The following is a 27,220-nucleotide window of genomic DNA, read 5'->3' as shown; positions in this document are numbered from 1 at the left end:
AGTTGGTGATGGACAGGGAGGCCTGGCGTGCTGCGATTCATGCGGTCACAAAGAGTCAGACACGACTGAGCGACTGAACTGAACTGAATCTCTAATAGGTGAAATTATTGGCATAATTCCTGTCTCAGCATCCAACCCTGTCAAATCACATGTCTCTCTTGCCCAATTCATCAAAAGGGGAATTGATGTGGAATTAGAGTGACTACGTTGTCAGCATTATTGATCCTTTTCCAATTACACTCATTTAATTATCTTCACACGTTGCTTATATGGCCTGGATGAATATTAGCTACACAGAATTACAATGGTATTGAAAAGCACCGTCTCACTGGTATACCATAAATGCTTCCCAATTAAATGGTGAGACTATTTTTGCTCCAGGGATTATTAGCATGAACAAACTATTTTGCATACAATGCTGCTGCTGCTACTGCTGCTGCTAAGTTGATTCAGTCATGTCCAACTCTGTGCAACCCCATAGACGGCAACCCACCAGGCTCCCCCATCCCTGGGATTCTCTAGGCAAGGACACTGGAGTGGGTTGCCATTTCCTTCTCCAACGCATGAAACTGAAAAGTGAAAGTGAAGTCGCTCAGTCGTGTCCGACTCTTAGTGACCCCATGGACTGCAGCCCACCAGGCTCCTCTTCCATGGGGTTTTCCAGGCAAGAGTACTGGAGTTGGGTGCCATCCGTCTTCTGAGTGCTCAATAAATGTTTGTTAAGTCAAACCCAATGTTTTCTAAATGTTTCAACAATTCGAAAGTATAATACAATGTAGCATTATTTGGCATTTGATTTGGAGCCAGCCTTTCTGTAGCCTGTAACATTTTATACAGGCTGTAATCACACATTCTATTTTGAAACTCAGACAATCATAAAGCTGGAGATCACTTGGAAATCAACCAGCTTTTCACACAGCTGCCATACTGTCATGTGTAATATTTCAGATATGGAGAATATTCTGTTGGAAAAAGTGGCCTCTGCCAAATTATATAATGAGAATGCCGATAGTCCCAAACAGGGTTAACAGAAAAATGTTTCATATTTGCAAAGTATTTAGATCACATCATGAGGCCTGACAACAATACCTACAGTGGTTGGCAAAATGATTACAGTAGTTTGAACCATTAGAATCCATAGTGGGACTACTCTAATATAGTTTCTCAGAATTACTCACTTTAAGGTAGCATTAGAAGGTCCTGTCAACTATCAGCTGATGGGTCTTTTTAAAGGGAAAAAAAATCATTGAATGAATAAAGCAATGAAATATGTATCTCAGTAGTAAATATGAATGACTGTTAAGGCATTGTGTGAAATGACAGTTTGAGCTAGAACACTGTCACAGCACATGGTAACAATCTGTGGAGACCATTACCCAAAGCCAGGGTCTCTGTTGTGGGTCTTTTTTTCTGAGAACTGTTAAGACACATCAGGATTTGCTGTTTATGGAGATACCTCTAAAATGTATCTCAAAGTAAAGGTGCAAGGAAAAGCAAATAAAGGGGCTTTTTTTTTTTAAAACAAAGACTTTTAAAGAATATGGGCTTCTGTACTCATTCCTTGATGAATCGCCACACATATCAAAGGCTGGGAGAGGGCTTCCCTGGTGGTCTAGTTGTTAAGAATCCACCTGCCAACTCAGGGGACACAGGTTCTATCCCTGGGCCAGGAAGATCCCACATGCCACTGTGCAGCAAAGTCCGTGAGCCACAGCCACTGAGCCTGTGCTCTAGAGCCCGTGAGCCACAGCTACTGAGCCCACATGCCACGACTACTGAAGCCTGTGTGTCTACAGTCTGTGCCCTGCAACGAGAGAGGCTACTGCATTGAGAAAGCCTGCACACCGCAACTAGAGAAAGCCTGCATGTAGCTACGAAGACCCAGCACAGCCAAAAATAAGTAAATAAAGTTGGGCGAAATCCTGCAGTAAAAAAATCATTTTCACTTTCTTTCACCTATTAGGTCCTTCCTGATTCTTTTCATTTAACCTATTTCATCAAATCAACATATCATGAAGGTAATTTTCTTTATACACTTTGGGAGATGCTGCTCCAGAGTGTAATCCACAAGTGAATAGGACACTTGAACATTTCAAGTGATTCTCCCCTTTTCATTGACAAGAAAAATATTGAAAGGTCTTTTGGACCCAAGAGGGTCTTTATTACATGCCTCATGATTTGTTAACAGCTAGTTTAATCGAATAATCCATTATGGGCTTGTCTCTGATTATAACTTCTGAGCTACTGTAATGCTACTTTCTTGCTAAATATGGAACTCCAAGGATTGTCTAACTTAGTGCCTAACTTAGGTTTTACAATTAAATATTTGACCTATCGACTCTTTTTTATCTAGAGGAGAGAACAACTCTTACCTCTGTGTCTCAGAATAAAACTTATTATTGGTATTTAGGCAATGTGATTGCCTAATTGTAGGATTATTTTGATGTATATTATTCAAAAGCTTACTGTATTACAGTTGATAAACTACACATCAAGAATATAAAGATGATCATGTCACAGACCTTGACCCAAGAGGTGTACAATAAAGAAGAAAATTAAAAAACCAATCATATCACGATGACGATACTTTGTAGATCATTGCAAAATATTGTAACACACTGACATTATAAGTTCTGTTTTGAAGGACTTGAGAACAATTCAAGAGGATGATAAACAAAAGGTGACCGTGTATTCTCCAAGTAAAAAAGTCATTTATTTAAAAATATTCATTTAAAATATTTATTCAGTACCTACTTTATGCTATACACTCTTCTATGCATTAGAAGGGCATTGTGAACAAAAGGGATAAACACATTTGCTTCACAGAGATTATTTTTTAGTGATAAAGACTATGCATGAGAAGAGTACACAAACAAAAATAAATAAAGCACATATTCATTTAGAAAATGATAATTACTAAAAATAAAGAGGGCAAGAAAAGCAATCTGAAGAATCTGTAGCAGTAGACAAGGGTGAAATTATAGATAAGATGGCCAGGGAAATCCTCAATGAGGTGACTTTTGAGTAAAGTCCTGATGGAAGTGAGAGGACAAGCCCTGGGAACATATGGAGACAGTTATTCCAGGCAGTGGGAGCTGTGAGGGCTAAGATCATAAGCTGTGCAACTGCCTAACATGTGTGAGGCAGTAAAGAGGCCAGTGTGGTCGCAACAGAGGAGAGTGAGCCAGTAAAGGGAGATGAGGCCAAGAAGTGAGGGGTCCAGGCCTCTTGGGCCACAGTAATGACTCTGGCTTTTACTTAAGTAAGATGACGAGTCATGGGTGCTGAGCAGAGAAGCACCATGATCCAACTTAGATATAACTGAATGTTAAATATAGCACTCCTATTGGCATGTTGAGAGTAGATGAAAGGAAAAGCAAAATAAGAGAAATACATTAGGACATTATTAAACTATACAAATGAGAGTTGATGGAAAATCAAGTCACAGTATTAGTTTGGAATCTGAGTATACTTTGAAGGATTTACTAGTCAGATGTGACTTTAGCAATTTAGCACAGAGAGTGTGAATTAAAAAATTAAGTCAAAATCACTCCACATTTCTTAATGGAGTTGCCATCAACTAAGTACCAAATGGGGCTTCCCAGGTGGTGCTAATGGTAAAGAACCTGCCTGCCAATGCAGGAGACAAAAGAGACAAAGTTTCAATCCCTGGGTTGGGAAGATCCTTTGGAGGAAGAAATGGCAACCCACTCCAATATTCTTGCCTGGAGAATCCCATGGACAGAGGAGTCTGGTGGGCTGCAGTCCATGTGGCACAAAGAGCCGGACACAACTGAAGCGACTTAGCAGGAAGTTACAAAAGACCCAGGATGAATCAGTTTCCTTAAAGGAGAAATTTTTCCTTAAAGTTTTATCGCCCTTTATTTATGGCCCTTTGCTGCTACTGCTGCTGCTGCTAAGTCGCTTCAGTCATGTCTGACTCTGTGCGACCCCATGGACTGCAGCCTACCAGGCTTCTCCATCCATGGGATTCTCCAGGCAAGAACACTGGAGTGGGTTGCCATTTCTTTCTCCATTGGACCCATTCAAAGGCTTGGGAGGGGTCCTGAAAATATACTACATGAATCATTTTTCTGTAAGATTTGCCAAAATAAGATATTTTAGCTAACTGCAATTTCTACTTCTTCTTCATCATAATTCTCCTGTTTAGTGGTGCTGGGATGGCTGCAGGTATTTTGAGGATCCAGATGAAGATAATTTGAGGACATGATTAGATTGAGCTTAATGGAATATATGTATCACTTCCGTGTATAGTTGTCATATAGCTAGTCATTTTCCTATACTCCCCCTACTGATGCGATGATTCATCTGGCATTGTGAAACACAAGGACAAGGCCAGGATTTGCAAATAAACATACTCTATGGCATCCAGGAATAAAACTATGGGTAACAGAGGAGAAACAAGGGTTGAAATGTACTAAACAATAATTTAGTATGTGGAAAATTCTTCTAGTAATCTTATGTATAAGATTGTAGACACCAGATTTCATACTCATTGCCACCTATTCCAAATGTTCTTTTCTATCCTGATTATGCTCAATGATACAGTTTACACAGTTATGACCAGAGAAAAATATTTTATGAGAATCATACAAAATAGAATTTTTCAGAATTTCTGTATTTGCAGAAGCACCACCGTAAAGATTGAATGTATGTGTGAGGTCACACATTTTATGTATTCTAAAGTATCAGATCATATCTTAATATATCTGTTTCATCTCCTGAAGCTTGACAGTTTCTTAAAATGGTCCACAAAAATGCTACCTTGAAACTGAAATGGACTGAAAAATATGGGTTTCAATCAGAAACTCCTATTTAAATTCATTGCTAAGTTGGTGGTGGTTGTATTGAGTAGGCCCTTGTATTTTTGATTATCCAATTCATGACAAGAAGTGAAATCATATCAACATAAGGGAAATATATTTAACATTACGTCTCAATTGACACAAAATGGTGACATTAACAACTGCAACAACAACAAATAATAATAATATAGAGCTGTTATAAAGAATCAGTGGCAAACTGATGAACGTCCGTGCACAGGTCAAATAGTATTTAAGATTGGAGAATACCCAAGAAAACTGTATGGTCCTTGAAATCTTACCATTCAGATAAGAAAATACTTGAAAAGGATCTTACCCAAATTTTATAATAATTCTAAAATTTTACATGGGATTTCCAATAACAGATTGTGAAGCAAAAAGAAAGATTTCTATCATATCAAAAATAATCATTTATGTTAGAGGAATAACAGAATTATCTTTTTCTTCTAATAAAATTTATATTTTTAAGTTATTTGGAATATGATGAGGTAATCAAAAAATAGAGGAGGGAAAGTATCATAGAGGTTTTTCAGTCAGTTTTATTAATAAAACATAGTATGCTAGTTTTCTGGATTTTGAAAACTTTAACATATTCATAAGTTTTTTTAAAATTTATAATTTGCTAACATTTCTTTTCTCATACATCTGTTTTGAGAAGCATGACAGAAAATGCCTGGATTGCTTTGAATAGATTGTAAGAAATATAGATGGTAGTGACTCTGTTACTGAAGACTTAGAATAAGGTGAGAAGTGTGATAATGAATATTGAAATTGTTTCAGAAAATATATGAATCATTATGAATAAACTGTTAGAAATATGGACGTGAAAGTTACTGCCAATGGGAGCTAAGAAGGAAGTGAGAAACAGAAGAAACGGGATCCTTTCTTAAAGTGGCGGTAAGTTTACTGGAAGTATGTCTTGCTGTTATGTGGAAAGCAGACTTTGTAAATGACAAAACTGAATATTTAGCTGAGATTTTCCACGCAAAATGTTGAAAATACAGCAACACTTACATATTTAGTTGGGGAAAGTGTTGAATGATCTTCTTGATATTTATAGTGAAATGTGAGAAGAATGAGATAAATTTAGGGTAAAACTGTTAAATAAATAGGAAGGAGGACTCGAGGATTTGAGAAATTTCCAGACTATCCAGATTGCAAAAGATACTAAAATTAAGAGAAAGTATGCTCTAGACAAAAAAAAAAAAACCCAGAGAATGATTGTACAACCTTTTGCCTATACCTCAGAAAGATCAAAAGGTCAGAGTATTCAGTAACATACCAGGCTCTTTAAAAAGACTAAGGGGTGTGGATCACAGATCTCATTTAAACTTAAAAGAATTTAGGAAGTTAAAAAAGCAGAGAGATTACATTGCCAACAAAGGTCCACACAGTCAAAGCAATGGTTTTTCCAGTAGCCATGTACGGATGTGAAAGTTGGACCATAAAGAAGGCTGAGCACTGAAGAATTGATGCCCTTGAACTGTGGTGTTGGAAAAGACTCTAGAGAGTCCCTTGGAATGCAAGAAGACCAAACCAGTCAATCCTAAAGGAAATCAACCCTGAATATTCATTGGAAGGACTGATGCTAAAGCTGAAGCTCCAACACTTTGACCACCTGATGTGAAGAACTGACTCACTGGAAAAGACCCTGATGCTGGGAAAGATTGAAGGTGAGAGGAAAAGGGAAAGACAGAGGATAAGATGGTTGGATGGCATCACCGACTCCACAGACATGAGTCTGAGAAAGCTCTGGGAGTTGGTGATACGGCAGTCTGGCATTCTATACAGTTCATGGAGTAGCAAAGAGTTAGGCACGAATGAATGACTGAAGAACAAGGAAGCTTAAGGGCATTGTCTCTCATCCATGTGAGCAGTCATAACTGAGGATGAGATTGTCCAGGAAGATCTATGGACAAGCCTCTTGCTATGGACAGGAATCTTTTTTTTTTCATTTTTTATTTTAAAAAGTAGAAATCACATACCAAAAATACAGATTACTCTGACATGTTAGCAAAATAGCTTATGGCTGGACTTGAGTTTGGTAGTACTGTATATGTGAGGGTATCTGGAAATCAGAGGCCAATTGGATCCTCCCTCAAGCCCATGTCACTAATCTGTAAACAATAATTTCAAATAGTATGTAGCACTTTTTAACTACTACCAAACTGAAACCTAATCATTTCCCATATAACACTACTTTGTAAAAATGTTCTTCCTTAGGTTTGAGCAGATAAGGGCACTTCACACCATTGTTTCTATCATTTGAAATATCTGATTTTAAAAAAAAAAAAAAAAGCAATATTAAAGGAAATGATGAGTTTGGGCTTTTTGCTCCCTTTTGAACATATGGAAAGGTCATTGATTTAAAAAAGAAATTAGTGTTTTGTGGTTTTTTTTTTAAGTAGAGTTTAATCCTTTTGCTTCTATGTATTTAAAAAAAAATCACTGATGCTATCAAAAGGTTCAGCACCCGAGTCTTAACTTTTATGCAGTTGCCAGCTGTGCTTATTGCTCTGAAACTGCACAGAATACACACATGCTTCTTGTGTATATTCCTAATTGAAAGGAACATGCAGTTCTTAGGGAACTCCAGGTCCAGAACTTTATAAAACAGGTTGTTAGAAACAATCACTGTGGAAGGTCATTAATATAAAAAAAGCCAATTTAAAATACTTGATTCCAGAGTGAAATAAACATAACTTCAAGAACCTCAGCAAAAAGGAAAATGGCAGGCATCCGCAGTTTAGAATTCCACCCAACATTTCAAGAATCAGAGACTGACTGGTTCCCACCTCTCTAAAACAAAGCAAGTCATTTTAAAAGCTAAAGAACCCCGGTTAATATAATTTTATCATAAAGTCAGAAGTCCACAATTCAATTTCCTCAGCTAATTCAGAACGCTGGGAACACAGTACATAAAGGAAATAAAAGTATTAGTCACTCAGTCATGTCCTGACTTTTCGCTACCCCATGGACTGTAGCCCACCAGGCTCCTCTGACCATGGGATTTTCTAGGCAAAAATACTGGAGTCGGTTGCCATTTCCTCCTCCAGGGGGGAAACTGTACATAAAGGAGACTTCATTAATGTGCATTAGAGGATACCCCAGGTTAAACTGTTATAGAAAACTGTCTCTTGAGTCTTTAAAATTTATACCAGTTCTATACCTCTGGTTGGCTGATTGTTTCTTTATTTAGGTCTTAAGGTGAATGACCTGGGGATATTTGTTTCCATCAATACAAGTGCTAATCTAAAGGCACAGTTGAAATGTATATTTTTCTTGCTATCCTCAGAAGAGATTGCGGCAAATCTACTCTATGATTCTCATTCTTTTCAGCTTACAATACAAATACCTTATTGTTTTCTGCAACCTATGTCTTATAATAAAGCAGTGCTGAAAAATTAAATAGAAGAAAGTTCAGTTGCCATATAAGCTATGAAAATGATTTGCTGGTGGTTTTTTAAGCTTGATTCTAAATAGATTTACAAAAAAGGGCACTTGGAAGATGTGGTTCAAATTTTGCTATTGAAGGTATCTTGAAATTATAGGCTCACTCTCCCCAAAATTTCTTTTTTTTTTTAATTTTATTTTTAAACTTTACATAATTGTATTAGTTTTGCCAAATATCAAAATGAATCCGCCACAGGTATACATGTGTTCTCCATCCTGAACCCTCCTCCCTCCTCCCTCCCCATACCATCCCTCTGGGTCGTCCCAGTGCACTAGCCCCAAGCATCCAGTATCGTGCATCGAACCTGGACTGGCATCTCGTTTCATACATGATATTTTACATGTTTCAATGCCATTCTCCTAAATCTTCCCACCCTCTCCCTCTCCCACAGAGTCCATAAGACTGTTCTATACATCAGTGTCTCTTTTGCTGTCTCGTACACAGGGTTATTGTTACCATCTTTCTAAATTCCATATATATGTGTTATTATTCAAAAAGCATAGAGCTTAGGCTGTTAAGGATATAGCAGTGATAAAAGTTTTCCTAGTCATTTCTAAAAAGCAACACTTCATAGTTTTTTATCTCCAGTGGTTCTCTAACATACTTGTAGAAGGAAGGCAATGGAAAACCAAGAATAAAAATAGCTGAGCTCTCCACAATTGGGCTTCCTGCCTACTTGCCATGTTCAAAGAAAAGAGGAGACACCATCTTGCAACAGAGGCTTCATAGACACCTGGGCTTCTCCAGTGACATCAGGCATTTGATGCCCCATGTCTCTTGGTTCTTCTTGTTGCCAATGGTCAACCTGGCAATGGTGGTGAAATGAGAGCAATTAACCTGTAAATGAAAGAGGGCTTCCTTTAACAGTTGAAGAGTACTGTCTGGCACAGTTTCAAAGACTTGTAGTGTTTTTAATGTGGGAATTTCTCCAAATTCAAGTAAAGTTTCAGGTATTGTGTTAAAGCACCAACTGAGTGATAGGTGTTAGAGGTAGTTGAGTTGTTAAAATTCTGGAAAGCAGTCGTTTTCAGCATGACACTATCGCTTAAGTCTAGGTGGACAAGACTGGGACATCTTCCAACTAAGGTAGAGACATGTGATCTCTGCAGATTCTTTCGATATTCACTGAGATTTAGCTGGGTGATGGTCTCTGACACGGTGCAACAGCCGCCTGTACGTGCTTTTCGGTGAAGTCATAGCACCAAGAGAGGTTCAGCTCATCCAATCTGGAAGAACTGCTCAGCAAAGTCTTCAGGACAGATTCAGAGAATCCAGAACACCCAGAAAGGTTTAGTCGCAGTAAATCTGCGTTTTGAGCAAGATTGTCGACAATGGGATCCGAAAGCCAGAGGCCTTCCAGGCTGAGATTCAGCAACTTGGAACAGTGAGACAGAAGGCCATGCAGGTAGAGACATTGATCACGGAGTTTGACAGGTCCAGGTGCTGTAGACGAAAAGGGCCGAAATGTTCATCTAACGGTTGGTCCATAAATGATCGTGGACAGCGGAAGGCAAACACCCCTCGGGACAGAAGCCGACCAACCACGTCTGGGTGGAGGTTTCTTCCCGCGAGGTCTCCAATCTGCCAGAGAGACTCGTCAAACCTGGAGTGTCTTTATTTCCAGAACCCCTGTGAATGGAAGGGCAGGGACTCCCGTGTTCTCACAGTAAGAGTCGCTAGATGATACCATCTCTTACAAACACTGGAGACTTTCAGGAGTTCAGGGAGGCACAGACAGGAAAAGATTCCTAAGAGCAGCAGGTCTGGAAGGGAGTCCCAAGAAACACACAGTCCAGGGCCACTGTCTTCAGATCGCTATGGAAAACAGGTGTGACTCGTTCCAGCCTAATCCTGCAGAGCTCCTGGACAGGAATCTCTGTGGCATAAATAGGATATTCACAAGGTTTCAAGCACTTTATGCAAGAAGAAACACCACCAACTTGGACTGAAAAGGACAAAGAGAGTAGAAAATGAAAGAAGGGTGTAGCTGTGTACCCTCTCATGCTCCAAATATTAATGGCAGGAAACAGGCTAATAAAGCTACCCAGCTGCAAACACTTGATATTTTTCATGAAAAAAACAGGACTCAGATGGGAGATGCTCAAGCCTAGACAATTGAATGATGAAACATATAGCATTATCCCCAGCTCTTGAAATCTAACGGAGTTTGCCAGGCTGAGTTTCAAAAGTTTGGGGGACTGGTGAGTACTTTTTTCCTTCCATTTTATCCATTTATGAACCACATATATGAAAATATTAACCTATTCCTATCTCACCGTGTATTATGGGAGCAGATAATTTGTTCTTTAGTTTCACAAGCCCATAGATGGAGAGAAACTATACCAGGAAGAGATTATCAGAGCGTCTCAAATATATCTAATTTATATAATACAGATGATGATATATAGAATTTTTACTTTATGAGATACAGATAAGACGTTGGCCTTTAAGTTGATGCTGTAATGCATTAAGACTTTTGAGGATATTGGGATGTGTTGTATATATTTTTTATATGGGAAGAATGTGAATCTTTTGGAGCCAGAAGGTAGACCATAGTAGGTAGAATAATATTCCCCCAAGATATCCATGTTCTAATGCCTGGAGCTTGTGAATATGTTAATTTATATACCAATGGAGACTACAGATGTGATTAAGAATATGGAATCTGAGATGGAGAAATTATACTGTAAAAAATATATATATATATAAATATATATAAAGGAAGGTTATAGTCCATGGGGTCGCAAAGAGTTAGACATGACTGAGCAACTACCCTATACTGGGACCTATGAGAAGCAAACTGTCCTTCCTACATATATATACATATATATATTTAACAGTATAATTTCTCCAGGAAAATTATTTCCTGGCTGTGGTCAAAGAAAGATGTGATGATGGAAGAGGACTCAGACAGATGACAAGGACTTGGACTGCCATTACTGGCTTCGAAGATGAATGAAGGGGAACATTAGCTGTAAGTAGTCTGTGGCCTGTAGAAGCTGAAAATGACCCTTAGTTTATAGCCAGTGAGAAAAAGGGACCGCAGTCCTGAAACCACAAGGGACTAAGTTCCCCCAACAACTCAAATAAGCAAGTAAATATATCATGCCGCAGAGAAGACAGAAAGGAGAGTAGCCCTGTTGATGTCTTTATTTTAGTACAGTGATACCTGGATTAGATTTGTAATCTATAGAATTGTAACATAAAATCTTGTGCAGATTAAGCCATTAAATTTTTCATAATTTGTTATGGCAATAACAGAAAGCCAATACAGATGTTACTGAAAACTGTGAGCTTACTATTTATAAAGTAGCATGAAATTCAGTGCAACGGTAACACAAAGTAGGTAGTTAGGAATGGCAAGTGAGGTGATGAAGCTATCAAGAAGGATGGGACCAGATTATGCAAAAAGCTTTTCATCTAATGGGATTCTTTATTACATTAAGTGGAGACCAACCATTGATATATTAGGTTAAAAAAAAGAAACATTTTGGAAAATGACCAGAAAGCAAAGCAACTCTAGAAGGCCAAAAGCAAAACTTACCCAGAACAATGCTTCCGCCACTACTTGGCATACTGAGTCCACGAATGAGTGGATTTTAATCATCACTTTGATTTTGCCTCTTCCTAGTGGCTCAGACGGTAAAGCGTCTGTCTGCAATGCAGGAGACCGGGGTTCGATCCCTGGGTTGGGAAGATCCCCTGGAGAAGGAAATGGCAGCCCACACCAGTATTCTTGCCTGGAAAATCCCATTGACTGCAGAGCCTGGTAGGCTACCATCCATGGGGTTGCAAAGAGTCAGACATGACTAAGTGACTTTACTTCACTTCACTTGATTTTGCCTCAGTTGCTGCAAATTCTGTTCTGGACACAGATGTTCCAAAAATCAAGCCCAGATTAAGTGCACACACTCCACACTCTTTCTACCAGAAAGTTGATGGAAAAATCATAGGTCCCTCTGACTGCTACAATGAAAAACAGGAAACTTGCTACTGCAAAATTATACTCAAGGGAGAATTGGAAAATAGGAAGGGGAAATTATCACTGAAAATGACAAATTTATCAACTTTTGAATGTGTAGCAAGACTATTAGTAGATGTAAGCATAAAAGACCAAGGCTAATCTACCAGACCTATGAAGTAATTTAGGAATGTATAGTAACAGTAAATCACATACAATTGCCACTATGTTCTGATTAATAAAAGAAACCACAGAGAGAAAAGGGATGCATAATAAAAAAAAAAAAACTATCAATCAATCCTGAAGACAAAGAAATTATTTTCTGCCTGGTGAAACTTGTAAATTATTATAATCAGGTAGTCTACAAGTTTTCAGAGTGAATGAGGAAGGTGAATGAATATGTGGTTGAACATGAGCAATGACTCGGAAAAAGAATTCAAGAGTATGAGAAATGTGCCTCTCCATGGATGCTAAAGTAAACATCACTAAGCAGGTTGATGGTTTGGAAATCCAGAAACAAAGAAACTTTGATATCATCCTGTGCTGGGAAAGCAAGGTTCCTTTAGCTAGTAACATCAAAAAGCTATCATTTACTGGGCGTGTACTGCATTCAGGCGCTCTACTAATTGTTGGCATAATACCCTCACAGAATCTTTATAAATAGAGATTCTGTTTTATAAACAGAGATTTTTTTATAAACAGAAATCCTGAATTACAGAAAGATTTGGGAATTTGAGTTCATAAAAATATTACAGGTTATCTCAAGACCTAAATTGAGTCTACTATGACTCAAAATTCTGTATTTTTTCTATATAGTTTCCATACTAAATTTATTAATTAGGTCTTTTCAGTGCAACTATATGATAAGATTTATGCTAATCAGTGTTTCACTTCAAATATTACTCAAAACTTGGCTGTAAAATGGATATATGCCCATAACTAACATGAACCATGATAAACAGTGTTAGACTTAATGTTGACATATGTGTAACACGTGCTATTCTAAAGAATTTCTTCATTGAAAATTTTTGATACTGATCCTTTCCTAAGAACAGCATGTCTACAGCTCTACTCATAGGGATTACTGCCAACACCTTGATTTTAGCTCATGGTGATTTTAGACGTATGCTGAATTTCTAACCTACAGAATTGTAAAATAATATATTTGTGCTCCTTAAGCCATTATATTTGTGATTACAGCAGCAAAAGAACACTAATAGAAAACCATCCCAAATAAAATCCCATACCCAGATGACTTTACTGGTGAATTCTCTCAAAAGTTTAGAGAGGAACTAATCCTACTTAAAGTTTTCTAAAAACTAGAAGTAACACTTACTTATTCAGTAGTTAGTATTATACTGATACCCAAACTAGACAAAGATGTCACAAGGAAGCTACAGACCAAAAGTTCAACTAAATACTAATAACAAACCAAATCCAGCAAAAAGATTATTCACCATGACCAAGCAGAACTTTTTGCTGGAATACAAGACTGGATAGAAAAGAAAACGACTTCCTCACCCTGATACTTGCTATCTTGAAAAACCCACAACTATCACTGTATTTAATGGTAAAAGATTGAATAATTTCCCTTTAAAGTTAGGAACAAGATACCCACTCTCACCTGGATGTTCTAGCCATAGGAATTAGGCAAAAAAGAAATAAAAGGCATTCAAATTGGAAAGGAAGAAGAAAACCTATTCATAGATGATGTGCTCTTGCACACAGAAAATCTTGAATAATATAGAAAAAATAATCCTAGAACTAATTAATAAATTTAGCAAAGGTGTAGGATATGAGATCTATATACACTTAATTTTTATCCTGTAGCAGTAGACCAATCAAAATGCAATTAAGAAAGCAATTCCATTCACGGTAGCAGCAAACATAACAAAATACTTAGGATTAAATTTAAAGTATAAGATGTATACTTTTAAAGAAGTATTAAAATCTACAAAACATTGTTGAACATAATTTTAAGAGAACTAAATAAATGGAAGACCATCCAATATTCAGATGACTTGAAAGACTTAATGTTAAGATGGAAATACATTTTGTATTTTATACAGTTTTATAAATAAAGTTGAAGAGAGAATAAATGGATATTTTTGAAAGGTAGAAAACTACCTTTCAAAATTGACTCCAGTAGAGACAAAAGGCTTAGACTGAATAAAGACAATAGAATAGATAGTAAGAGATTAAAAAGTTCTCCCAGCATCAGGTCCATATGATTTTATAACAATTATCATTAAGAAATGCTTACATATAAAATAAAATTTAAATTAGTCTAGATCATAGAAAACTGAGGAAAATATTCAAACTTACTTTTATGAAATGTATGTAACACAGTTCTCAAAACCTGATAAAGAAAACTATAGAGGTGTTCACTTAAAGTATTACACACACACATACACACATGCACACACACACCTCTTAACTCAAAATCTAGCATCTTAATAAAAAAGTCAGGAAAAAATGAAAAGCTACCCAATTTCTCCATTGATGTTTAACACTATGTTGAACGTACCCACAAGTGCAATTAGACAAAAGAAAGGAAGATAGATACTATGATTGCAAAGGAGAAGGTAAAATAATTTATTGCAACAATCGGTCAGTTCGAACTTACAAATGTGTACTTTCATTTTGCCACAATTAGGTAGAGAATTTTATAAATGGCAAGTTATGTATCAGCACACAAGACTCAAAAAGCTTCATACATACAAAAAGATATAATAGGCTTCATTTACAATGGTGAAATCAATGAGTAAGTTGGCACTCCATTTTCCAAGATAGGAATACAATGTCACAAAGAATCTCTGTCCCTCAAAAAGATATGTTAAAGTCCTACGGCCTGGAACCTGTGAATGAATGTAGCCTTATATAGAATTAAACTCTAATCAAGTTAGTCATTAGGATGGGTCTTAATCCAATATGACTGGTTTTCTTCTAAGAAGAGAAAACAGAGACATAAGGAAAGGAAAAAGCCATGTGATGACAAAGGGAGAAACTGGAGTGATGATTCTATAAACCAGGGTCACCAAGGATGGCTGGCAAACACCAGAAACTGAAGGTTCTTCCCCTAGAGGCTTTTAAAGGGGGGCTGGACCTACCTACACTTTGAGTTTGGATTTCTAGCTTCTAGGACTATGACACAAAATTGTGTGTTATTTAAAGTCATTCAGTTTACAGTACTTTGTTGTGGTAACACTTGATAATAAAGATAACTATCTTTCGTAAGTTAATATATATTAAGTTTAACATGAGCCCAAGTTTCTTTGAAAGAACAGACGAGTTAGGATAACCAGAAAAATTTTGGAAAACAAGAACAGTATTAACAGAGTAGCCTCATTAATCATTAAATGGAATACAAAGTCTCTATAAATAAAACAGCGTGTTATGTGTTAGTTGCTCAGTCACGTCTGACTCTTTGCAATTCCATGGGCTATAGCCCACGACGCCCCTCCATCCATGGAATTCTCCAGGCAAGAATAATGGAGTGGGTAGCCATACCCTTCTCCAGGGGATCTTCCTGACCCAGGGATCGAACACAAGGCTTCTGCATTGCAGGAGTTTCTTTATCATCTGAGGCACCAGGGAAGCCCTAAAACCATGTGGAACTGGTGTATAAATATAAAGAACCATAGAAGAGAATAGAAAATGCCAGAAATATACTCAGCTGCATATGGGAATTTAACATATGATAAAGGAGGCTTCCCAAACTATTAAGGATAAGGTCAGTTTTTTAAATAAATGGTTTGAGGATAATCAAAATGAAAAAAACTGGATCCATTTCTCATATCACACCCCAGGACAAATCCCAAATGAACCAGCTAACAAACCTTAAAATAAAAACACACATATCCTAAGTCTCCTGCATTGCAGGTAGGTTCTTTATCACTTGAGCCATTGGGGAAAAAAGTATAAAAATAATACATGGATGAATTTCTCTACAAGCTTAAATACAGAAAATGTCTTCATTTCAATTCAGTCATTCAGTTGTGTCCAACTCTTTGTGACCCCATGGACTGCAGCATGCCAGGCCTCCCTGTCCATCACCGACTCCCAGAGCTTGCTCAAATTTGTGTCCATTGAGTCAGTGACACCATCCAGCCATCTCATCCTCTGTCATCCCCATCTCCTCCCACCTTCAATCTTTCCCAGCATCAAGGTCTTTTCAAATGAGTCAGTTCTTCACATAAGGTGGCCAAAATATTGGAATTTCAGCTTCAGCATCAGTCCTTCCAATATTCAGGACTGATTTCCTTTAGGATTGATTGGTTTCATCTCTTTGCAGTTCAAGGGACTCTCAAGAGTCTTCTCCAACACCACAGTTCAAAAGCATCAATCCTTCAGTGTTCAGGTTTCTTTATAGTACAATTCTCATATCCATACATGACTACTAGAAAAACCATAGCTTTGACTAGAAGATGTCTTATGTCTCAATACTTAGAAGCAATAAGGGAAGTAAAGGTTAAATTTAACTACATAAATCAAAATACTATGACCAAAGTAACACATATGTAAAGGTATATATACATACAAATATATACATATAGATTTAAACAAATGACAAATTGGTGAAAAATATTGTACCTTGAGTCACAGAAGAAAAATTAGTGCTTCCATTACATAAAAAAAAATTTAAATAGGAAAGAAAAAATCAATAACCTGGTATAAAAATGTGCAAGAGGTGTAACATACAGTTCTCAATAAAATGACATGTCAATAGTCCTTAAATATATTAAAAGATGACCAACTTTTCTATCAGAGAAATGTACAATTTATACCATGAGATATAAATTCCCATTTACATATTGAAACATCCAGAAATTTGACATGCTCTACTGGTGTGAAACAGGCACTCCTCACAGACTATTGGTAAGAATCTAAAACTGTGCAACCTTTATTGACAGAAATTTATCAGTATCTAGAATTATGTACACATTTACTCTTTTATAGCATTTGCATTTTAGGATTCTTTCCCAAATGAGGGAATACAAAATGACAAAAGATATACTTCCACATAAGTCTAGTCAATATGTACTTTAAAACTATTACCATGTTGCTTATTTTTTATAGTTATAGTTACAATATTGTATTAGTTTCAGATATATAACAAAGTGATTCAGTTAATATATATTTTTTCAGATCATTTTTCCATGTAGGTTACTATAAGATATTGAATATAGTTCCTTATTCAGTTCAGTCACTCCGTCATGTCTGACTCTTTGCAACCCCATGGACTGCAGCACACCAGGCTTCCCTGTCCATCACCAACTCCCAGAGTTTACTCAAACTCATGTCCATTGAGTCGGTGATGCCATCTAACCATCTCATCCTCTGTCGTCTCCTTCTCCTCCCACCTTCAATCTTTCCCAGCATCAGGGTCTCCAGGCCAGAATACTGGAATGGTTAGCCTTTCCCTTCTCCAGGGGATCTTCCCAACCCAGGGATCGAATGCAGGTCTCCTCCATTGCAGGTGGATTCTTTACCAGCTGAGCCACAAGGGAAGCCCATACAGTTCCTTATACTATACAGTAAAGCCTTACTGCACATCTATTTTATGTATAGTAGTTTATATCTGTCAACCTGTATTTCTAATTATCTGTATATCTTTAGATTCCATAGGTGATATCATATACTATTTGTCTTTCTCTAACTTATTTCACTTAGAATGATATTATTTGTGTCTATCCATGTTGCTGCAAATGCCACCATTTAATTCTTTTTATGGCTGAGTAATCTTCCATTGCATGTATCACAGGTATATAGGTAAATATACTGCATATTCTTAAACCAATTGTCTATACATGGCACTTGGGTTGTTTCCATATCTTGGTTATTATAAATAGTGCTGCTATGAACAGTGGGGTTGATGTATCCTTTTTTAATTTTTAAAAAATTTTCCTGGGGTATATTTGACTTACAATGTTCTCTTAGTTTCAGGTATTCAACAAAGTGAGTCAGTTATACAGATACATATATTCACTCTTATTTTCAAGATTCTTTTCCCATTTAGGTCATTACAGAGTATTGAGTGGAGTATACAAGTATAGCAGGTTCTTGTTTCCTGTTTTATCTAATAGCATGTATATGTCAATCCCAATCTCCCAGTTTATCCCTCCCCTCTCATTTCCCTATAACCATAAGCTGTTTACCTTTGTGACTCTACTTCTGTTTTATAAATAAGCTTATTTCCACCCTTTCTTTTAGATTCCACAAGTGATATGATATTTGTCTCTCTGTGTCAGACTTCCTTCACTCAGTATGACAATCTATTAAATCCACCCATGTTGCTACAAATGATATTATTTCATTCTTTTTCCATGGCTAAGTAATATTCCACTGTATATATGTACCACATCTTCTTTATCCATTCCTTTGTCAATGGACACCTAGGTTGCTTCCATGTCCTGACTGTTGTAAATAGTGCTCAATGTACATTGGGGTTCATGTATCTCTTTGAGTTATGATTTTTTCTGGCCATGTGCCCATGAGTGGGACTGTTAAATCACATTGTGGCTCTATTTTTTTATTTTTTTTAAGGACCCTATATACTGTTTTCCATTACCACTAATAGTGTAGAGGGTTCCCTTTTCTCCATACCCTTTTCAGAATTTATTTTTTGTAGACTTTTTGATAACAGCCATTCTGGCAGGTGCAAGGTGAAACTTCATAGTAACTTTGATTTGCTTTTAAGAAAGGCATGCCAAAGATGCTCAAACTACTGCACAATTGCACTCATCTCACATGCTAGTAAAGTAATGCTCAAAATTCTCCAAGCCAGGCTTCAGCAATACGTGAACCGTGAACTTCCTGATGTTCAAGCTGGTTTTAGAAAAGGCAGAGGAACCAGAGATCAAATGGCCAATATCCACTGGATCATCGAAAAAGCAAGAGAGTTCCAGAAAAACATCTATTTCTGCTTTACTGACTATGCCAAAGCCTTTTACTGTGTGATCACAATAAACTGTGGAAAATTCTGAAAGAGATGGGAATACCAGATCACCTGACCTGGCACTTGAGAAACCTATATGCAGGTCAGGAAGCAACAGTTAGAACTGGACATGGAAAATAGACTGGTTCCAAATAGGAAAAGGAGTACGTCAAGGCTGTATATTGTCACCCTGCTTATTTAACTTCTATGCAGAGTACATCATGAGAAATGCTGGGCTGGAAGAAACACAAGCTGGAATTAAGATTGCTGCGAGAAATATCAATAACCTCAGATATGCAGATGACACCACCCTTATGGCAGAAAATGAAAAGGAACTCAAAAGCCTCTTGATGAAAGTGAAAGAGGAGAGTGAAAAAGTTGGCTTAAAGCTCAACTTCAGAAAACGAAGATCATGGCATCTGGTCCCATCACTTCATGGGAAATAGATGGGAAACAGTGGAAACAGTGAGAGACTTTATTTGTTTGAGCTCCCAAATCACTGCAGATGGTGACTGCAGCCATGAAATTAAAAGACACTTACTCCTTGGAAGGAAAGTTATGACCAACCTAGATAGCATATTCAAAAGCAGAGACATTACTTTGCCAACAAAGGTCCATCTAGTCAAGGCTATGGTTTTTCCTGTGGTCATGTATGGAGGTGAGAGTTGGACTGTGAAGAAAGCTGAGCACCGAAGAATTGATGCTTTTGAACTGTGGTGTTGGAAAAGACTCTTGAGAGTCCCTTGGAGTGCAAGAAGATCCAACCAGTCCATTCTAAATGAGATCAGGCCTGGGTGTTCTTTGGAAGGAATGATGCTAAAGCTGAAACTCCAATACTTTGGCCACCTCATGTGAAGAGTTGACTCATTGGAAAAGACTCTGGTGCTGGGAGGGATTGCGTGCAGGAGGAGAAGGGGACGACAGAGGATGAGATGGCTGGATGGCATCACTGACTTGATGGACATGAGTCTGAGTGAACTCCAGGAGTTGGTGATGGACAGGGAGGCCTGGCATGCTGTGATTCATGGGGTCACAAAGAGTCAAACACGACTGAGTGACTGAACTGAACTGAATAAATAACAATGTTGAGCACTTTTTCATCTGCCTGTGGGTCATCTGTCTTTTTGGAGAAGTGTCTGTTTAGGTCTTCTTCCCATTTTTCAATTGGGTTTTTCCTTTTTTGATATTGAGTTTTAAGAGCTCTTTGTATTGGATATCAACCCCTTATTTGTAGCATTGTTTGCAAATATTTTCTCCTGTTCCATAAGCTGTCTTTTCATTTTGTTGATGGTTTCTTTTGCTCTGCAAAAACTTATAAGTTTGATTAGGTCTCAACTGATTATTTTTGCTTATTTTTGGCCTTCAGAAACTGATCTAAGAAAATATTGCTATTATTTATGCCCAAGAATTTTTTGCCTATATTCTGTTCTAGGAGTTTTATGCTATCATGTCTTAAATTTAGGTCTTTAACCCATTTGTTTAGTTTATTTTTGTACATAGTATAAGGGAATATTCTAAATTCATTGATTTGCATGTGGTTGTCCAGCCTTCCCAACACCTTTTGCTGTTTTTAATACATTTTGTCTTGCCTCCTTTGCATAGATTAAGTGATCATAGGTATGTGGATTTATTAAAAAGTTTTGATACATCTCATAGTGACACAGATACTGCAGTGCTTAAAAATCCTGTTGTTTTAAGTACTGTCTAATTTTTCCGGCTTCTCCATTAATGTCCAAAGTTCCTCAAATTGCTACTATCACTAATTTTTCTTTTCTTGTCTACCTTGCTTTCTATCTCACTTCACTTCGGCTTCTTCCTAAAGTAAGAAATATTTTTATTTTCAATTACTTCCCTGAATCTTTATTCTTTAATTTTTCTCCTGTTACTCCTAAGTGTTGCTTGTACAATTTTTTGACTACATAATTTGTTTTTCTTTCATTATCATTTTCACTTTCAAATGTCATTTCATAATCCAACTAGGATCAATGCCTGCTTCTCCTGATGTGAAAATTAATGTTAGTCTTTTTGACCTAACATTTCCTAGAAAAGAATCCCTTCTAAGTAACATGTGAAAATGGAGACTTTTCTGTCTCTCAGCAAATAAAACACCTTCCTATTAGAAACCATTTATTATGACTTACAACCAACTGTTCTTTCCACTCTTACTACCCGTTATTGTAATTATAACAATCTCTCATTTTTCTATATTAAGTAGAATAAAAGGCCAACAACATCTGAGATATGAAACTCTTTGCTCCAACATAGTTGGGATCAAAATTTATTTTCATAATATTGAATTTTTATTTTAATTTTCAATACTGACAACTTAGAAATGTTTCCACTTCATAGTTTATTCATGATAATAATATTTAAATATTTATGATTGTTGTCAAATTTGGGAAACTCTCAAGTTTCTTTCATATATAAATTATACAGCTTCGCAGTATTTCAAGTTTTACTGTGCAGTGGCTAATATTAAATGCCCTTCAAATTGAAAACATTCATTAGCTAGTGTGCCAATTATTGGAAATGGGTACCCCTTTGCCACTATATAGCTCAATATTAGTTTCTTTTCTACTGTGCATATACTTTCATCACCCAGGGATATAGAACATGTTCACATTATAGTAAGACTCCTGGCTCTAAATTTGAGGCTCATAAGTCAGGCAAATCAGCACAGCAGGTGCAAAAGTGTTTCTGGACACCATTCCTCCACCAGGATAGCCAGAAATAAACAACAAATAGTAAATGAAAAGGACCATAAACCATAAATATATTCCAGTAAGCTCATGATCTCTTTGGCTGTAACCCACACATCCCATTCCAATACATCTGAGTAAAGAAAAAGTATAATAAGCAGGAAACCAGTGTTTTAAAAGATTGTGTGTGCTGTGCTCAGTCATGTCTGACTTCTTACAACCCTATGGACTAGCCTTCCAGGCTTCTTTGTCCATGGGATTTTCCAGGCAAGAACACTGGAGTGGGTTGCCATTTCCTCAGTTAAGGGATCTTCCCAACCCAGGGACTGAACCTTCATCTCCCACATCCCCTGCATTGCAGGTGGATTCTCTTACTGCTGAGCCATCGGGGAGGCCCTTCAAAGACAGTGGGGCCTAACTAATTGCACTTAAAATACTTTATTTCTAAAGAATATGTATAGATTCCAGTCGCTTTGCTCAAAATACACCTGAAGCTAACACAGCATTGTAAATTAGCTATACTTCATTTTTAAAAATAAAATACTTCATTTCTGAAAATTTACAGAAGTGTTCAACCACATGAATATATTACTAAAACCCCTCTCATGAGAAGCAAAGGAATCTGAAGCTTAAGCTTTCTATTAACTTCACCATAAACCCACCTAGGAATAGAATGCATAGTTTTAGAAGTAGGAATCAGAACTTCTAATATCAATTCTGTGCTCATGAAAATTCTCTAGAAGATAATGGAATATAATGCAATGAGTAATTCAGTGTGATGCCCAATTAAGAATTTGTTTAAGGGCATCAGGTGGGTTGGGAGTAGGGTGAAGGGCGATACTGATGAGAAGAAATGCAGCTAATAGAGAAAATAAATAAATGCAGCCTGGTGACTCCAATAATCAAAAAGTTACAATGGTTCAGACCATTTCTTTAGAGTTTACCCTAGAGCAGGCCCTTTTCCCTTCTTATATTATAAACTGGGTAGAGGCAACAAATGCTCAATTTATGTGCACTTGTGATCCACAAAGCATTTATTAGCTCACTTCACCATGAATTGTGACAGTATTAAAGTGTGTATTCTAAACCTTAAGACTTTGAAAATTCCATTCCAATAGCTCTTGCTTGGAACACATTTTCTAATGTTATAAAGAATCGGTTGCATGAAATTTTAAAAAATGTGTCTGTGAAATCCGGATAAGTTTTAGTTCTTTTTTTTCCCTCCAGTCTAATTAAGTGAACAAGAGGACTAGGAGTCATTTTCTATTTTAAAATACTCTAACTATAACTTGTCCTCAACTAAATTGCCCAATAAATGAACATCTTAAGCTTACATTTTCCTGAATAAAAGCTCTCAACAGGAAACAAAACAATATTAAAAATCTAGTTAATACATATAAGCTTAAAGCATTTCTACAGGAAAATAGGGAAAGGACTCATTTTATTTTCAGGAATGAAACATTATTACAGAACTCTGTTCAATCTTAAGTCTAAAGATACAATAACATGGTCATTTAAAGCACATATAGAGTTAAAAAAGCAATCCAGTATACCAGATCCATTAACATAACATTTCTACTGGTTCTGTAGATAGCGAAAATTTCCTATTATACTCACACTGGCCTTTATTACATGTCTTTTTATGAACACAATCATTTCATAGTCCGTTTGGTTTGATTTTGGCCAGGAGACCAATAACAAGTGGCTCATTATTCCCAGAAACATCTCCATCCTTAATTCAAATGAAGAGCTCATGTTCCCAAGTACTTAGCATAAAATTATTGAAGATTTCAGAAGCTTGTGGCTTTAACTTCTGACTGTGAGGCCTCAGAAAATATTTTATCAAGTTATGCTTCAACCACTAAAACTTTTAAAATTAAAATGTGAGTGATGAAAGAAATAAAAATCAAACCTCAGATCATAGTCAGGTGCCAAAGCTGAATTTTGAAAAACAGAAAATGCCATTAAGTGCAAATACTCTATGTTTACATTATATTTACATACTCCCTTACAGACTACAATTTTGCCTCCCTCAAGAGCCTACACCCACTTGATTGCTAACTTTCCTCGTTGCTCCTGATCCCTTATGATAATAGTTTTACTAAAACAGTAAATTTCCTCAGTTTTTCCCATCCATACTTCCAGACTCATCTTCTCTTTTTCTCCTTGCTGAATACTAAGTATAACTTAGCAAATAAATGCCTATTGTCTGCCCCTACTTTAAACTCCCTCCAGTGTTTTAATATACTCATAATGCTAATATGCGTATCGACAAAGTATTCCCTATTAGAAATGGACTCCATATTTCCTTCTATGCTAATATGCAGGTCGTTTATCTTCTTTCCATTTTGTGAGACCCAGAATCATTATCTTGATATGTATCTGTGACATGATACCTTAAAAATCATTCAACTTGGCTCACAGCATGTAAAATATGTGTAGGACCCCACCCCATCCCTCATCACATCCCAAACTTGCCCTCTGCCTTAGACAATTTCAACAAATTATAAAAGTTTGAAAAGGAATGACTATGGATTCTCAAAAAAGCATTTAAAGGCAGCCAATAAATCTATAAAAATGCATCAGGAATCTATGCCACAGAACTGCAGGCTAGAAATCACAAATAATGTGCTCTTACTTTGTCGTAGGTGAGCTTTACGGGCTTTCAACACCTTGTCTCGAATCACTTCACTCTTCTCAATGAAGTGCTGAGAGGCCCCCACCTTGCTCAAACGGCTTTCTCCCCCTAAATCCATTTGCAGGTTGTTCAGTCCTTCTATCTGAGCTGAAATCTTTTGTGAGATCCTAAGAAAAGAAAAGCATGCTACTCTACCCCGAAAGTTAACCAACTCAGGGATTTCATTATGTTTTCACTTGAGCAAAGTGCAGTAAAACAACTCAGGCCTGGGGGACAAGAATAATATCTTATATCTCTTTGATGTGCTCACACAATCTAATACTGTGCCAGCGTGCAGCGTTCAGTCAAAAAGACAAATGGCATATAAACTACTTGAGAGCATAAATCGACAGTGTGTGGCGTTCAGCTATTGCCATGGTCTCAGATGCCACCTGTACCACCGCTGCCACAGAGGGGAAAACCATCAGTTACAAAAATGAAATAAGTATTTACATTTTAAATTTCATGTCAGGAATGCACACTTAACTCACAAATGTGTTCAGAATTTTTCTTTAACCGATTAAAAAATTTCCATACCTTTCCACATAGATGTACATACACCTACACAGCATAGGTTGACCAGATGTAAGCCGGCAGCTCTAGCAGGAAGTAAAAATAAATCATCTCCCACGGTAGAACATCCCCAATAATTTCTGTTTTGAGAGACTTTGTATAAAAGCTAGATGTCTAGTACAAGTTTATCTTGTCTGTAAGGATTCTGTGATGTATTTCATTTTTACAGTGTTGTTGAATGTCTATTCAATAATATCTTTGTGTTAAGATGTCAACCACAAAGGAAGGAAGTTAATAGAACATTCTATGGGAAACTTTGGTGTGTTGAAAGTCAAGATGTTTGTTCTTCTCAGGGGTCTGGCATTTTCCCCCAAAGAAAACAATTTTTACTGGGTTTAAACAGTGCAGTGGAATTCTGTTACCAGTTAGCCTTGTGTGTGTGTGCTCCATCGCTCAGTCATGCATAACTCTTTGCAATCACATGGACGATAGCCCACCAGGTTCCTCTGACCATGGAATTCTCCAGGCAAGAATACTGGAGTGGGTTGCCATTTCTTCCTCCCGAGGATCTTCGTAAGCCAGGGATTGAATCTGCATCTCTGGCAAATCCTGCATTGGCAAGCTGGTTCTTTACCACTGACCCACGTAGGAAGCCAATCCAGTTAGCCTTGTTGCTGCTGCTGCTAAGTTGCTTCAGTCGTTTCCGACTCTGTGTGACCTCATAGACGGTAGCCCACCAGGCTCCCCCGTCCCTGGGATTCTCCAGGCAAGAACACTGGAGTGGGTTGCCATTTCCTTCTCCAATGCATGAAAGTGAAAAGTGAAAGTGAAGTTGCTCAGTCGTGTCCGACCCTCAGCGACCCCATGGACTGCAGCCCACCAGGCTCCTCCATCCATGGGATTCTCCAGGCAAGAGTACTGGACTGGAGTGCCATTGCCTTCTCCCCAGTTAGCCTTACTGCACAACAATTTTCTACATGCACACTCTTTCCCCTTTACTCCTGCTGTTACCCTGCTTTTTATCTGCAGAGTTTATCAATGTAAAGAAAATTCCTAATTCAAGTACAGCAATAGTAATGACTATGGCAGTTATTACTTCCTTATATGGTACCTCATATTGTTCCAATTCAGGTATCTCATTGAAAATACATTGAATACTCACAACTACATCATTAATAAATATTATTAAAGTTGCAGCGATCTATACTGTGTGGTTTTGATGAGGTCTGGTTTTCTAATGCCGCTAGAGTCATAGGCAGATTTTGACCTTGGATCACTCAATTCTGAGCCAGTGTCCTTGCCTTTGTCTTGTAATTCTAGTACATAAAATTTTACCTATAAAATTTTATAGATAAAATCCCTCTTGAGACAAGTTTTTCATTATCTATCCAAGTACTTTCTTTTATGCATTAAATCATATCCCAGAACATCCCACAACACCAGCTGCAACTTGAATTCTTGTTGCTTCTGTGTCAAAGTGGCCAATTTTTACTTTTACCCTAATATTTCTGAATTCTAGTTCACTTCCCTGATATATTTGTAGTTGTTAGCAAGTTTTGTTTTTTTCAAATAGGGTTCCTGACATGTTAATAGGTAACCAACAAACATAATTTAAAGTAAAATTAGAATAAAATAGATTATTTGGAAAATAAAGTGTAGCCTATTTTGGAATCCAAAACTTTCAACATTTAAATAAATATTTTTCCCCTCTATGTACTGCTGCTATCAATTTTGTGGCTTTTGTCTATAATTTTCTGTTGATTTTCATCTAATCCCTATAACAACTATTTTATCTTCCTTGTTATAGGCCATCTGGCCTTTGAATTTTTAGTTATTGTTGCATATTATGAGCCTCACTCAGGATTCCCAGATGACACTTTGCTTTTAGTGCATTCATTTTTCCCCTCAGTAAAATAATTATTTTAACAGGAACAGGTGGATCAAAATTGTGATCTTTATCTTTTGTGCTAAAATTGCATATAAACCTGCAGGTGAAAAGCTATGCTACAAATTTCAAAAATCTAGTTAGCTCTAGTTTCTAAATGTTATCCTGTTTTTCAGTTCAGTTTAGTTTAGTCGCTCAGTCGTGTTCCACTCTGCAACCCCATGGACTGCAGCACGCCAGGCCTCCCTGT

The 27,220-nt window shown here is 37.1% G+C and overlaps 1 pseudogene; it reads right to left on the bottom strand.

Annotated features, from left to right (window-relative positions):
- Positions 1–9,021: 9,021 nt before the first annotated feature.
- On the bottom strand, positions 9,022–9,786 carry LOC784950 (S-phase kinase-associated protein 2-like; annotated as a pseudogene).
- Between the last annotated feature and the right edge of the window lie 17,434 nt (positions 9,787–27,220).

The sequence above is a fragment of the Bos taurus genome, chromosome 21 (assembly GCF_002263795.3).
Source record: "Bos taurus isolate L1 Dominette 01449 registration number 42190680 breed Hereford chromosome 21, ARS-UCD2.0, whole genome shotgun sequence".
NCBI lineage: Eukaryota > Metazoa > Chordata > Mammalia > Artiodactyla > Bovidae > Bos > Bos taurus.
This window is presented reverse-complemented; position numbering and strand designations above follow the sequence as displayed.